This window comes from Sycon ciliatum, chromosome 1 (assembly GCF_964019385.1).
Source record: "Sycon ciliatum chromosome 1, ocSycCili1.1, whole genome shotgun sequence".
Lineage (NCBI taxonomy): Eukaryota > Metazoa > Porifera > Calcarea > Leucosolenida > Sycettidae > Sycon > Sycon ciliatum.
Genome location: NC_088643.1, coordinates 36,683,605 through 36,698,620, shown reverse-complemented (window position 1 = coordinate 36,698,620; position 15,016 = coordinate 36,683,605). Strand labels below are relative to the sequence as shown.

General features: G+C 43.8%; 1 long non-coding RNA gene across 1 annotated transcript in view; it reads right to left on the bottom strand.

The window, feature by feature from the left end:
* Nucleotides 1-15,016, bottom strand: part of LOC135806975 (uncharacterized) — a 181,266-nt gene that overhangs the window by 15,012 nt on the left and 151,238 nt on the right. The gene's annotated exons all lie outside the window — the stretch shown is intronic.

The following is a 15,016-nucleotide window of genomic DNA, read 5'->3' as shown; positions in this document are numbered from 1 at the left end:
GAAAGGTCAGCACAAATTGTCGAAATACGACATTTTCTCACCTTTCTGCCCGTTCGCAGCTCAGAAAATGACAATGACCATCCTCATCTCGTTGTGTTGCTGGACATAGACAAGAGCACCAAGAAAAAGACACACATTTCTCTAAAAAACTCACCCAGGGCTGCTGAAAGCTGAAAAAGAACCTATCTAGAAGTTTGGGGCTTTTTACCCGTGAATCTTCTCTTTGCGACTAAACTATTCACAGCAGTGCCAAATTTTCTGGGTCACTTAATGCGGGTGCCAGCGCTCTACAAGCAAACCAAAAATGAAACCAATGCGACCACTGAAAATACAGCTGGGTCATGTTATAGAGAGGTACGTTGAAATTGAAAGGTCAGCACAAAGGGTCAAAATCCGACATTTTCTCACCTTTCTGCCCGTTCGCAGCTCAGAAAATGACAATAACCATCCTCATCTCGTTGTGTAGCTGGATATAGACAAGAGCACCAAGAAAAAGACTCCCATTTCTCTAAAGAACTCGCCCAGGGCTGCTGAAAACTCAAAAAGATCCTATCTAGAAGTTTGGGGCTTTTTACCCGTGAATCTTCACGTTGCGACTAAACTATTCACAACAGTGCCACATTTTCTGGGTCAATGAATGCGGGTGCCAGCGCCCTAAAAGCAAACCAAAAATCAAATCAATGCGACCACAGACATTACAGCTGGTTCATGTTATAGAGAGGTACGTTGAAATTGAAAGGTCAGCACAAATTGTCGAAATACGACATGTTCTCACCTTTCTGCCCGTTCGCAGCTCAGAAAATGACAATGACCATCCTCATCTCGTTGTGTTGCTGGACATAGACAAGAGCACCAAGAAAAAGACTCACATTTCTCTAAAGAGCTCACCCAGGGCTGCTGAAAGCTGAAAAAGAACCTATCTAGAAGTTTGGGGCTTTTTACCCGTGAATCTTCACTTTGCGACTAAACTATTCACAGCAGTGCCGAATTTTCTGGGTCACTGAATGCGGGTACCAGCGCCCTACAAACAAACCAAAAATGAAACCAATGCGACCACTGAAAATACAGCTGGGTCATGTTATAGAGAGGTACATTGAAATTGAAAGGTCAGCACAAAGGGTCAAAATCCGACATTTTCTCACCTTTCTGCCCGTTCGCAGCTCAGAAAATGACAATGACCATCCTCATCTCGTTGTGTAGCTGGACATAGACAAGAGCACCAAGAAAAAGACTCACATTTCTCTAAAGAACTCGCCCAGGGCTGCTGAAAGCTCAAAAAGAACCTATCTAGAAGTTTGGGGCTTTTTACCCGTGAATCTTCACGTTGCGACTAAACTATTCACAGCAGTGCCACATTTTCTGGGTCACTGAATGCGGGTGCCAGCGCCCTAAAAGCAAACCAAAAACCAAATCAATGCGACCACAGACATTACAGCTGGTTCATGTTATAGAGAGGTACGTTGAAATTGAAAGGTCAGCACAAATTGCCGAAATACGACATTTTCTCCCCTTTCTGCCCGTTCGCAGCTCAGAAAATGACAATGACCATCCTCATCTCGTTGTGTTGCTGGACATAGACAAGAGCACCAAGAAAAAGACCCGCATTTCTCTAAAGAACTCACCCAGGGCTGCTGAAAGCTGAAAAAGAACCTATCTGGAAGTTTGGGGCTTTTTACCCGTGAATCTTCACTTTGCGACTAAACTATTCACAGCAGTGCCAAATTTTCTGGGTCACTTAATGCGGGTGGCAGCGCCCTACAAGCAAACCAAAAATGAAACCAATGCGACCACTGAAAATACAGCTGGGTCATGTTATAGAGAGGTACGTTGAAAGTGAAAGGTCAGCACAAAGGGTCAAAATCCGACATTTTCTCACCTTTCTGCCCGTTCGCAGCTCAGAAAATGACAATAACCATCCTCATCTCGTTGTGTAGCTGGATATAGACAAGAGCACCAAGAAAAAGACTCACATTTCTCTAAAGAACTCGCCCAGGGCTGCTGAAAACTCAAAAAGAACCTATCTAGAAGTTTGGGGCTTTTTACCCGTGAATCTTCACGTTGCGACTAAACTATTCACAACAGTGCCACATTTTCTGGGTCAATGAATGCGGGTGCCAGCGCCCTAAAAGCAAACCAAAAATCAAATCAATGCGACCACAGACATTACAGCTGGTTCATGTTATAGAGAGGTACGTTGAAATTGAAAGGTCAGCACAAATGGTCGAAATACGACATTTTCTCACCTTTCTGCCCGTTCGCAGCTCAGAAAATGACAATGACCATCCTCATCTCGTTGTGTAGCTGGATATAGACAAGAGCACCAAGAAAAAGACTCAAATTTCTCTAAAGAACTCGCCCAGGGCTGCTGAAAGCTCAAAAAGAACCTATCTAGAAGTTTGGGGCTTTTTACATGTGAATCTTCACGTAGCGACTAAACTATTCACAGCAGTGCCACATTTTTTGGGTCACTGAATGCGGGTGCCAGCGCCCTAAAAGCAAACCAAAAATCAAATCAATGCGACCACAGACATTACAGCTGGTTCATGTTATAGAGAGGTACGTTGAAATTGAAAGGTCAGCACAAATTGTCGAAATACGACATTTTCTCACCTTTCTGCCCGTTCGCAGCTCAGAAAATGACAATGACCATCCTCATCTCGTTTTGTTGCTGGACATAGACAAGAGCACCAAGAAAAAGACCCGCATTTCTCTAAAGAACTCACCCAGGGCTGCTGAAAGCTGAAAAAGAACCTATCTAGAAGTTTGGGGCTTTTTACCCGTGAATCTTCACTTTGCGACTGAACTATTCACAGCAGTGCCAAATTTTCTGGGTCACTGAATGCGGATGCCAGCGCCCTACAAGCAAACCAAAAATGAAACCAATGCGACCACTGAAAATACAGCTGGGTCATGTTATAGAGAGGTACATTGAAATTGAAAGGTCAGCACAAATGGTCAAAATCCGACATTTTCTCACCTTTCTGCCCGTTCGCAGCTCAGAACATGACAATGACCATCCTCATCTCGTTGTGTAGCTGGACATAGACAAGAGCACCAAGAAAAAGACCCACATTTCTCTAAAGAACTCGCCCAGGGCTGCTGAAAGCTCAAAAAGAACCTATCTAGAAGTTTGGGGCTTTTTACCCGTGAATCTTCACTTTGCGACTAAACTATTCACAACAGTGCCAAATTTTCTGGGTCAATGAATGCGGGTGCCAGCGCCCTAAAAGCAAACCAAAAATCAAATCAATGCGACCACTGACATTACAGCTGGTTCATGTTATAGAGAGGTACGTTGAAATTGAAAGGTCAGCACAAATTGTCGAAATACGACATTTTCTCACCTTTCTGCCCGTTCGCAGCTCAGAAAATGACAATGACCATCCTCATCTCGTTTTTTTGCTGGACATAGACAAGAGCACCAAGAAAAAGACCCGCATTTCTCTAAAGAACTCACCCAGGGCTGCTGAAAGCTGAAAAAGAACCTATCTAGAAGTTTGGGGCTTTTTACCCGTGAATCTTCACTTTGCGACTAAACTATTCACAGCAGTGCCAAATTTTCTGGGTCACTGAATTCGGGTGCCAGGGCCCTACAAGCAAACCAAAAATCAAACCAATGCGACCACTGAAATTACAGCTGGGTCATGTTATAGAGAGGTACATTGAAATTGAAAGGTCAGCACAAATGGTCAAAATCCGACATTTTCTCACCTTTCTGCCCGTTCGCAGCTCAGAAAATGACAATGACCATCCTCATTTCGTTGTGTAGCTGGACATAGAGAAGAGCACCAAGAAAAAGACCCACATTTCTCTAAAGAACTCGCCCAGGGCTGCTGAAAGCTCAAAAAGAACCTATCTAGAAGTTTGGGGCTTTTTACCCGTGAATCTTCACTTTGCGACTAAACTATTCACAACAGGGCCAAATTTTCTGGGTCAATGCATGCGGGTGCCAGCGCCCTAAAAGCAAACCAAAAATCAAATCAATGCGACCACAGACATTACAGCTGGTTCATGTTATAGAGAGGTACGTTGAAATTGAAAGGTCAGCACAAATGGTCGAAATACGACATTTTCTCACCTTTCTGCCCGTTCGCAGCTCAGAAAATGACAATGACCATCCTCATCTCGTTGTGTTGCTGGACATAGACAAGAGCACCAAGAAAAAGACCCGCATTTCTCTAAAGAACTCACCCAGGGCTGCTGAAAGCTGAAAAAGAACCTATCTAGAAGTTTGGGGCTTTTTACCCGTGAATCTTCACTTTGCGACTAAACTATTCACAGCAGTGCCAAAATTTCTGGGTCACTGAATGCGGGTGCCAGCGCCCTAAAAGCAAACCAAAAACCAAATCAATGCGACCACAGACATTACAGCTGGTTCATGTTATAGAGAGGTACGTTGAAATTGAAAGGTCAGCACAAATTGCCGAAATACGACATTTTCTCCCCTTTCTGCCCGTTCGCAGCTCAGAAAATGACAATGACCATCCTCATCTCGTTGTGTTGCTGGACATAGACAAGAGCACCAAGAAAAAGACCCGCATTTCTCTAAAGAACTCACCCAGGGCTGCTGAAAGCTGAAAAAGAACCTATCTGGAAGTTTGGGGCTTTTTACCCGTGAATCTTCACTTTGCGACTAAACTATTCACAGCAGTGCCAAATTTTCTGGGTCACTTAATGCGGGTGGCAGCGCCCTACAAGCAAACCAAAAATGAAACCAATGCGACCACTGAAAATACAGCTGGGTCATGTTATAGAGAGGTACGTTGAAAGTGAAAGGTCAGCACAAAGGGTCAAAATCCGACATTTTCTCACCTTTCTGCCCGTTCGCAGCTCAGAAAATGACAATAACCATCCTCATCTCGTTGTGTAGCTGGATATAGACAAGAGCACCAAGAAAAAGACTCACATTTCTCTAAAGAACTCGCCCAGGGCTGCTGAAAACTCAAAAAGAACCTATCTAGAAGTTTGGGGCTTTTTACCCGTGAATCTTCACGTTGCGACTAAACTATTCACAACAGTGCCACATTTTCTGGGTCAATGAATGCGGGTGCCAGCGCCCTAAAAGCAAACCAAAAATCAAATCAATGCGACCACAGACATTACAGCTGGTTCATGTTATAGAGAGGTACGTTGAAATTGAAAGGTCAGCACAAATGGTCGAAATACGACATTTTCTCACCTTTCTGCCCGTTCGCAGCTCAGAAAATGACAATGACCATCCTCATCTCGTTGTGTAGCTGGATATAGACAAGAGCACCAAGAAAAAGACTCAAATTTCTCTAAAGAACTCGCCCAGGGCTGCTGAAAGCTCAAAAAGAACCTATCTAGAAGTTTGGGGCTTTTTACATGTGAATCTTCACGTAGCGACTAAACTATTCACAGCAGTGCCACATTTTTTGGGTCACTGAATGCGGGTGCCAGCGCCCTAAAAGCAAACCAAAAATCAAATCAATGCGACCACAGACATTACAGCTGGTTCATGTTATAGAGAGGTACGTTGAAATTGAAAGGTCAGCACAAATTGTCGAAATACGACATTTTCTCACCTTTCTGCCCGTTCGCAGCTCAGAAAATGACAATGACCATCCTCATCTCGTTTTGTTGCTGGACATAGACAAGAGCACCAAGAAAAAGACCCGCATTTCTCTAAAGAACTCACCCAGGGCTGCTGAAAGCTGAAAAAGAACCTATCTAGAAGTTTGGGGCTTTTTACCCGTGAATCTTCACTTTGCGACTGAACTATTCACAGCAGTGCCAAATTTTCTGGGTCACTGAATGCGGATGCCAGCGCCCTACAAGCAAACCAAAAATGAAACCAATGCGACCACTGAAAATACAGCTGGGTCATGTTATAGAGAGGTACATTGAAATTGAAAGGTCAGCACAAATGGTCAAAATCCGACATTTTCTCACCTTTCTGCCCGTTCGCAGCTCAGAACATGACAATGACCATCCTCATCTCGTTGTGTAGCTGGACATAGACAAGAGCACCAAGAAAAAGACCCACATTTCTCTAAAGAACTCGCCCAGGGCTGCTGAAAGCTCAAAAAGAACCTATCTAGAAGTTTGGGGCTTTTTACCCGTGAATCTTCACTTTGCGACTAAACTATTCACAACAGTGCCAAATTTTCTGGGTCAATGAATGCGGGTGCCAGCGCCCTAAAAGCAAACCAAAAATCAAATCAATGCGACCACTGACATTACAGCTGGTTCATGTTATAGAGAGGTACGTTGAAATTGAAAGGTCAGCACAAATTGTCGAAATACGACATTTTCTCACCTTTCTGCCCGTTCGCAGCTCAGAAAATGACAATGACCATCCTCATCTCGTTTTTTTGCTGGACATAGACAAGAGCACCAAGAAAAAGACCCGCATTTCTCTAAAGAACTCACCCAGGGCTGCTGAAAGCTGAAAAAGAACCTATCTAGAAGTTTGGGGCTTTTTACCCGTGAATCTTCACTTTGCGACTAAACTATTCACAGCAGTGCCAAATTTTCTGGGTCACTGAATTCGGGTGCCAGGGCCCTACAAGCAAACCAAAAATCAAACCAATGCGACCACTGAAATTACAGCTGGGTCATGTTATAGAGAGGTACATTGAAATTGAAAGGTCAGCACAAATGGTCAAAATCCGACATTTTCTCACCTTTCTGCCCGTTCGCAGCTCAGAAAATGACAATGACCATCCTCATTTCGTTGTGTAGCTGGACATAGAGAAGAGCACCAAGAAAAAGACCCACATTTCTCTAAAGAACTCGCCCAGGGCTGCTGAAAGCTCAAAAAGAACCTATCTAGAAGTTTGGGGCTTTTTACCCGTGAATCTTCACTTTGCGACTAAACTATTCACAACAGGGCCAAATTTTCTGGGTCAATGCATGCGGGTGCCAGCGCCCTAAAAGCAAACCAAAAATCAAATCAATGCGACCACAGACATTACAGCTGGTTCATGTTATAGAGAGGTACGTTGAAATTGAAAGGTCAGCACAAATGGTCGAAATACGACATTTTCTCACCTTTCTGCCCGTTCGCAGCTCAGAAAATGACAATGACCATCCTCATCTCGTTGTGTTGCTGGACATAGACAAGAGCACCAAGAAAAAGACCCGCATTTCTCTAAAGAACTCACCCAGGGCTGCTGAAAGCTGAAAAAGAACCTATCTAGAAGTTTGGGGCTTTTTACCCGTGAATCTTCACTTTGCGACTAAACTATTCACAGCAGTGCCAAAATTTCTGGGTCACTGAATGCGGGTGCCAGCGCCCTACAAGCAAACCAAAAATCAAACCAATGCGACCACTGAAATTACAGCTGGGTCATGTTATAGAGAGGTACGTTGAAATTGAAAGGTCAGCACAAATGGTCAAAATCCGACATTTTCTCACCTTTCTGCCCAATCGCAGCTCAGAAAATGACAATGACCATCCTTATCTCGTTGTGTAGCTGGACATAGAAAATAGCACCATTAAAAAGAGTCACATTTCTCTAAAGAACTCGCCCAGGGCTCCTGAAAGCTGAAAAAGAACCTATCTAGAAGTTTGGGGCTTTTTACCCGTGAATCTTCACTTTGCGACTAAACTTTTCACAGCAGTGCCACATTTTCTGGGTCAATGAATGCGGGTGCCAGCGCCCTATATGCAAACCAAAAATCAAATCAATGCGACTACAGACATTACAGCTGGTTCATGTTATAGAGAGGTACGTTGAAATTAAAAGGTCAGCACAAATGGTCAAAATCCGACATTTTCTCACCTTTCTGCCCGTTCGCAGCTCAGAAAATGACAATGACCATCCTCATCTCGTTGTGTTGCTGGACATAGACAAGAGCACCAAGAAAAAGACCCACATTTCTCTAAAGAACTCGCCCCGGGCTGCTGAAAGCTGAAAAAGAACCTATCTAGAATTTTGGGCCTTTTTACCCGTGAATCTTCACTTTGCGACTAAACTATTCACAGCAGTGCCAAATTTTCTGGGTCACTGAATGCGGATGCCAGCGCCCTAAAAGCAAACCAAAAATCAAACCAATGCGACCACTGAAATTACAGCTGGGTCATGTTATAGAGAGGTACGTTGAAATTGAAAGGTCAGCACAAATGGTCAAAATCCGACATTTTCTCACCTTTCTCCCCGTTCGCAGCTCAGAAAATGACAATGACCATCCTCATCTCGTTGTGTAGCTGGACATAGAAAATAGCACCATGAAAAAGAGCCACATTTCTCTAAAGAACTCACCCAGGGCTGCTGAAAGCTCAAAAAGAATCTATCTAGAAGTTTTAGGCTTTTTACCCGTGAATCTTCACGTTGCGACTAAACTATTCACAGCAGTGCCAAATTTTCTGGGTCACTGAATGCGGGTTCTAGCGCCCTACAACAAACCAAAAATGAAACCAATGCGACCACTGAAATTACAGCTAGGTCATGTTATAGAGAGGTACGTTGAAATTGAAAGGTCATCACAAATGGTCAAAATCCGACATTTTCTCACCTTTCTGCCCGTTCGCAGCTCAGAAAATGACAATGACCATCCTCATCTCGTTGTGTAGCTGGACATAGAAAATAGCACCATGAAAAAGAGCCACATTTCTCTAAAGAACTCACCCAGGGCTGCTGAAAGCTGAAAAAGAACCTATCTAGAAGTTTGGGGCTTTTTACCCGTGAATCTGCACTTTGCGACTAAACTATTCACAGCAGTGCCAAATTTTCTGGGTCACTGAATGCGGGTGCCAGCGCCCTAAAAGCAAACCAAAAACCAAATCAATGCGACCACAGACATTACAGCTGGTTCATGTTATAGAGAGGTACGTTGAAATTGAAAGGTCAGCACAAATTGTCGAAATACGACATTTTCTCCCATTTCTGCCCGTTCGCAGCTCAGAAAATGACAATGACCATCCTCATCTCGTTGTGTTGCTGGACATAGACAAGAGCACCAAGAAAAAGACCCGCATTTCTCTAAAGAACTCACCCAGGGCTGCTGAAAGCTGAAAAAGAACCTATCTGGAAGTTTGGGGCTTTTTACCCGTGAATCTTCACTTTGCGACTAAACTATTCACAGCAGTGCCAAATTTTCTGGGTCACTTAATGCGGGTGGCAGCGCCCTACAAGCAAACCAAAAATGAAACCAATGCGACCACTGAAAATACAGCTGGGTCATGTTATAGAGAGGTACGTTGAAAGTGAAAGGTCAGCACAAAGGGTCAAAATCCGACATTTTCTCACCTTTCTGCCCGTTCGCAGCTCAGAAAATGACAATAACCATCCTCATCTCGTTGTGTAGCTGGATATAGACAAGAGCACCAAGAAAAAGACTCACATTTCTCTAAAGAACTCGCCCAGGGCTGCTGAAAACTCAAAAAGAACCTATCTAGAAGTTTGGGGCTTTTTACCCGTGAATCTTCACGTTGCGACTAAACTATTCACAACAGTGCCACATTTTCTGGGTCAATGAATGCGGGTGCCAGCGCCCTAAAAGCAAACCAAAAATCAAATCAATGCGACCACAGACATTACAGCTGGTTCATGTTATAGAGAGGTACGTTGAAATTGAAAGGTCAGCACAAATGGTCGAAATACAACATTTTCTCACCTTTCTGCCCGTTCGCAGCTCAGAAAATGACAATGACCATCCTCATCTCGTTGTGTAGCTGGATATAGACAAGAGCACCAAGAAAAAGACTCAAATTTCTCTAAAGAACTCGCCCAGGGCTGCTGAAAGCTCAAAAAGAACCTATCTAGAAGTTTGGGGCTTTTTACATGTGAATCTTCACGTAGCGACTAAACTATTCACAGCAGTGCCACATTTTCTGGGTCACTGAATGCGGGTGCCAGCGCCCTAAAAGCAAACCAAAAATCAAATCAATGCGACCACAGACATTACAGCTGGTTCATGTTATAGAGAGGTACGTTGAAATTGAAAGGTCAGCACAAATTGTCGAAATACGACATTTTCTCACCTTTCTGCCCGTTCGCAGCTCAGAAAATGACAATGACCATCCTCATCTCGTTTTGTTGCTGGACATAGACAAGAGCACCAAGAAAAAGACCCGCATTTCTCTAAAGAACTCACCCAGGGCTGCTGAAAGCTGAAAAAGAACCTATCTAGAAGTTTGGGGCTTTTTACCCGTGAATCTTCACTTTGCGACTGAACTATTCACAGCAGTGCCAAATTTTCTGGGTCACTGAATGCGGATGCCAGCGCCCTACAAGCAAACCAAAAATGAAACCAATGCGACCACTGAAAATACAGCTGGGTCATGTTATAGAGAGGTACATTGAAATTGAAAGGTCAGCACAAATGGTCAAAATCCGACATTTTCTCACCTTTCTGCCCGTTCGCAGCTCAGAACATGACAATGACCATCCTCATCTCGTTGTGTAGCTGGACATAGACAAGAGCACCAAGAAAAAGACCCACATTTCTCTAAAGAACTCGCCCAGGGCTGCTGAAAGCTCAAAAAGAACCTATCTAGAAGTTTGGGGCTTTTTACCCGTGAATCTTCACTTTGCGACTAAACTATTCACAACAGTGCCAAATTTTCTGGGTCAATGAATGCGGGTGCCAGCGCCCTAAAAGCAAACCAAAAATCAAATCAATGCGACCACAGACATTACAGCTGGTTCATGTTATAGAGAGGTACGTTGAAATTGAAAGGTCAGCACAAATTGTCGAAATACGACATTTTCTCACCTTTCTGCCCGTTCGCAGCTCAGAAAATGACAATGACCATCCTCATCTCGTTTTTTTGCTGGACATAGACAAGAGCACCAAGAAAAAGACCCGCATTTCTCTAAAGAACTCACCCAGGGCTGCTGAAAGCTGAAAAAGAACCTATCTAGAAGTTTGGGGCTTTTTACCCGTGAATCTTCACTTTGCGACTAAACTATTCACAGCAGTGCCAAATTTTCTGGGTCACTGAATTCGGGTGCCAGGGCCCTACAAGCAAACCAAAAATCAAACCAATGCGACCACTGAAATTACAGCTGGGTCATGTTATAGAGAGGTACATTGAAATTGAAAGGTCAGCACAAATGGTCAAAATCCGACATTTTCTCACCTTTCTGCCCGTTCGCAGCTCAGAAAATGACAATGACCATCCTCATTTCGTTGTGTAGCTGGACATAGAGAAGAGCACCAAGAAAAAGACCCACATTTCTCTAAAGAACTCGCCCAGGGCTGCTGAAAGCTCAAAAAGAACCTATCTAGAAGTTTGGGGCTTTTTACCCGTAAATCTTCACTTTGCGACTAAACTATTCACAACAGGGCCAAATTTTCTGGGTCAATGCATGCGGGTGCCAGCGCCCTAAAAGCAAACCAAAAATCAAATCAATGCGACCACAGACATTACAGCTGGTTCATGTTATAGAGAGGTACGTTGAAATTGAAAGGTCAGCACAAATGGTCGAAATACGACATTTTCTCACCTTTCTGCCCGTTCGCAGCTCAGAAAATGACAATGACCATCCTCATCTCGTTGTGTTGCTGGACATAGACAAGAGCACCAAGAAAAAGACCCGCATTTCTCTAAAGAACTCACCCAGGGCTGCTGAAAGCTGAAAAAGAACCTATCTAGAAGTTTGGGGCTTTTTACCCGTGAATCTTCACTTTGCGACTAAACTATTCACAGCAGTGCCAAAATTTCTGGGTCACTGAATGCGGGTGCCAGCGCCCTACAAGCAAACCAAAAATCAAACCAATGCGACCACTGAAATTACAGCTGGGTCATGTTATAGAGAGGTACGTTGAAATTGAAAGGTCAGCACAAATGGTCAAAATCCGACATTTTCTCACCTTTCTGCCCAATCGCAGCTCAGAAAATGACAATGACCATCCTTATCTCGTTGTGTAGCTGGACATAGAAAATAGCACCATTAAAAAGAGTCACATTTCTCTAAAGAACTCGCCCAGGGCTCCTGAAAGCTGAAAAAGAACCTATCTAGAAGTTTGGGGCTTTTTACCCGTGAATCTTCACTTTGCGACTAAACTTTTCACAGCAGTGCCACATTTTCTGGGTCAATGAATGCGGGTGCCAGCGCCCTATATGCAAACCAAAAATCAAATCAATGCGACTACAGACATTACAGCTGGTTCATGTTATAGAGAGGTACGTTGAAATTAAAAGGTCAGCACAAATGGTCAAAATCCGACATTTTCTCACCTTTCTGCCCGTTCGCAGCTCAGAAAATGACAATGACCATCCTCATCTCGTTGTGTTGCTGGACATAGACAAGAGCACCAAGAAAAAGACCCACATTTCTCTAAAGAACTCGCCCCGGGCTGCTGAAAGCTGAAAAAGAACCTATCTAGAATTTTGGGCCTTTTTACCCGTGAATCTTCACTTTGCGACTAAACTATTCACAGCAGTGCCAAATTTTCTGGGTCACTGAATGCGGATGCCAGCGCCCTAAAAGCAAACCAAAAATCAAACCAATGCGACCACTGAAATTACAGCTGGGTCATGTTATAGAGAGGTACGTTGAAATTGAAAGGTCAGCACAAATGGTCAAAATCCGACATTTTCTCACCTTTCTCCCCGTTCCCAGCTCAGAAAATGACAATGACCATCCTCATCTCGTTGTGTAGCTGGACATAGAAAATAGCACCATGAAAAAGAGCCACATTTCTCTAAAGAACTCACCCAGGGCTGCTGAAAGCTCAAAAAGAATCTATCTAGAAGTTTTAGGCTTTTTACCCGTGAATCTTCACGTTGCGACTAAACTATTCACAGCAGTGCCAAATTTTCTGGGTCACTGAATGCGGGTTCTAGCGCCCTACAACAAACCAAAAATGAAACCAATGCGACCACTGAAATTACAGCTAGGTCATGTTATAGAGAGGTACGTTGAAATTGAAAGGTCATCACAAATGGTCAAAATCCGACATTTTCTCACCTTTCTGCCCGTTCGCAGCTCAGAAAATGACAATGACCATCCTCATCTCGTTGTGTAGCTGGACATAGAAAATAGCACCATGAAAAAGAGCCACATTTCTCTAAAGAACTCACCCAGGGCTGCTGAAAGCTGAAAAAGAACCTATCTAGAAGTTTGGGGCTTTTTACCCGTGAATCTGCACTTTGCGACTAAACTATTCACAGCAGTGCCAAATTTTCTGGGTCACTGAATGCGGGTGCCAGCGCCCTACAAGCAAACCAAAAATCAAACCAATGCGACCACTGAAATTACAGCTGGGTCACGTTGTGTAGCTGGACATAGACAAGAGCATCAAGAAAAAGACCCACATTTCTCTAAAGAACTCGCCCAGGGCTGCTGAAAGCTTAAAAAGAACCCATCTAGAAGTTTGGAGCCAACCAAGAAAAAATTCCACATTTCCACAAGTTTTGGGCCTTTTTGCCCGTGATTCTTCACTTGGCGACTAATCTATTCACAACAGTCCCAAATTTTAGACGTCATTGAATGCGGGTGCCAGCGGCCTACAAGCAAACCAAAAATCAAATCAATGCGACCACTCACATCACAGCTGGGTCATGTTATAGAGAGGTACGTTGAAAGTGACACGTGGGCACAAATGGGCAAAAAGCGACAATTTCTCACCTTTCTGCCCGTTCGAAGCTCAAGAACTGACCATAGCCACCCTGATCTTGTTGTTTGGCTGGACATAGGGAAGTGCACCAAGAAAAAATTCCACATTTCAATAAACATCTCGCCCAGGGCTGCTCAAAGCTGATATCAAACTATCTCGAAGTTTTTGGCCTTTTTGCCCGTGATTCTTCACTTTGCGACTAATCTATTCACAACAGTCCCAAATTTTAGACGTCACTGAATGCGAGTGCCAGCGGCCTACAAGCACATCAAAAATCAAATCAATGCGACCACTCACATCACAGCTGGGTCATGTTATAGAGAGGTACGTTGAAAGTGACACGTGGGCACAAATGGGCAAAAAGCGACAATTTCTCACCTTTCTGCCCGTTCGAAGCTCAAAATTGACCATAGCCACCCTGATCTTGTTTTAGCTGGATATAGGGAAGTGCACCAAGAAAAAATTCCACATTTCAATAAACAACTCGCCCAGGGCTGCTCAAAGCTGATATCAAACTATCTCGAAGTTTTGGGCCTTTTTGCCCGTGATTCTTCACTTTGCGACTAATCTATTCACAGCAGTGCCAAATTTTAACCGTCACTGAATGCGGATGCCAGCGGCCTACACGCAAACTAAAAATCAAATCAGTGCGACCACTCACATCACAACTGGGTCATGTTATAGAGAGGTACGTTGAAAGTGACACGTGGGCACAAATGGTCAAAAAGCGACAATTTCTCATCTTTCTGCTCGTTCGAAGCTCAAAAACTGACCATAGCCACCCTGATCTTGTTTTTTAGCTGGACATAGGGAAGTGAACCAAGAAAAAATTCCACATTTCAATAAACAACTCGCCCAGAGCTGCTCAAAGCTGATATCAAACTATCTCGAAGTTTTGGGCCTTTTTGCCCGTGATTCTTCATTTTGCGACTAAACTATTCACAGCAGTGCCAAATTTTCAGCGTCACTGAATGCGGGTGCCAGTGGCCTCCAAGCAAACCAAAAACAAATCGATGCGACCACTCACATCACAGCTGGGTCATGTTATAGAGAGGTACGTTGAAAGTGACACATGCTCACAAATGGGCAAACATCGACAATTTCTCACATTTCTGCCGGTTCGAAGCTCAAGAACTGACCATAGCCACCCTGATCTTGTTCTTTAGCTGGACATAGGGAAGTGCACCAAGAAAAAATTCCACATTTCAATAAACAACTCGCCCAGGGCTGCTCAAAGCTGATATCAAACTATCTCGAACTTTTGGGCCTTTTTGCCCGTGATTCTTCACTTTGCGACTAAACTATTCACAGCAATGCCAAATTTTAATCGTCACTGAATGCGGGTGCCAGCGGGCTACAAGCAAACCAAAAATCAAATCAATGCAACCACTCACATCACAGCTGGGTCATGTTATAGAGAGGTACGTTGAAAGTGACACGTGGGCACAAATGGGCAAAAAGCGACAATTTCTCACCTCTCTGC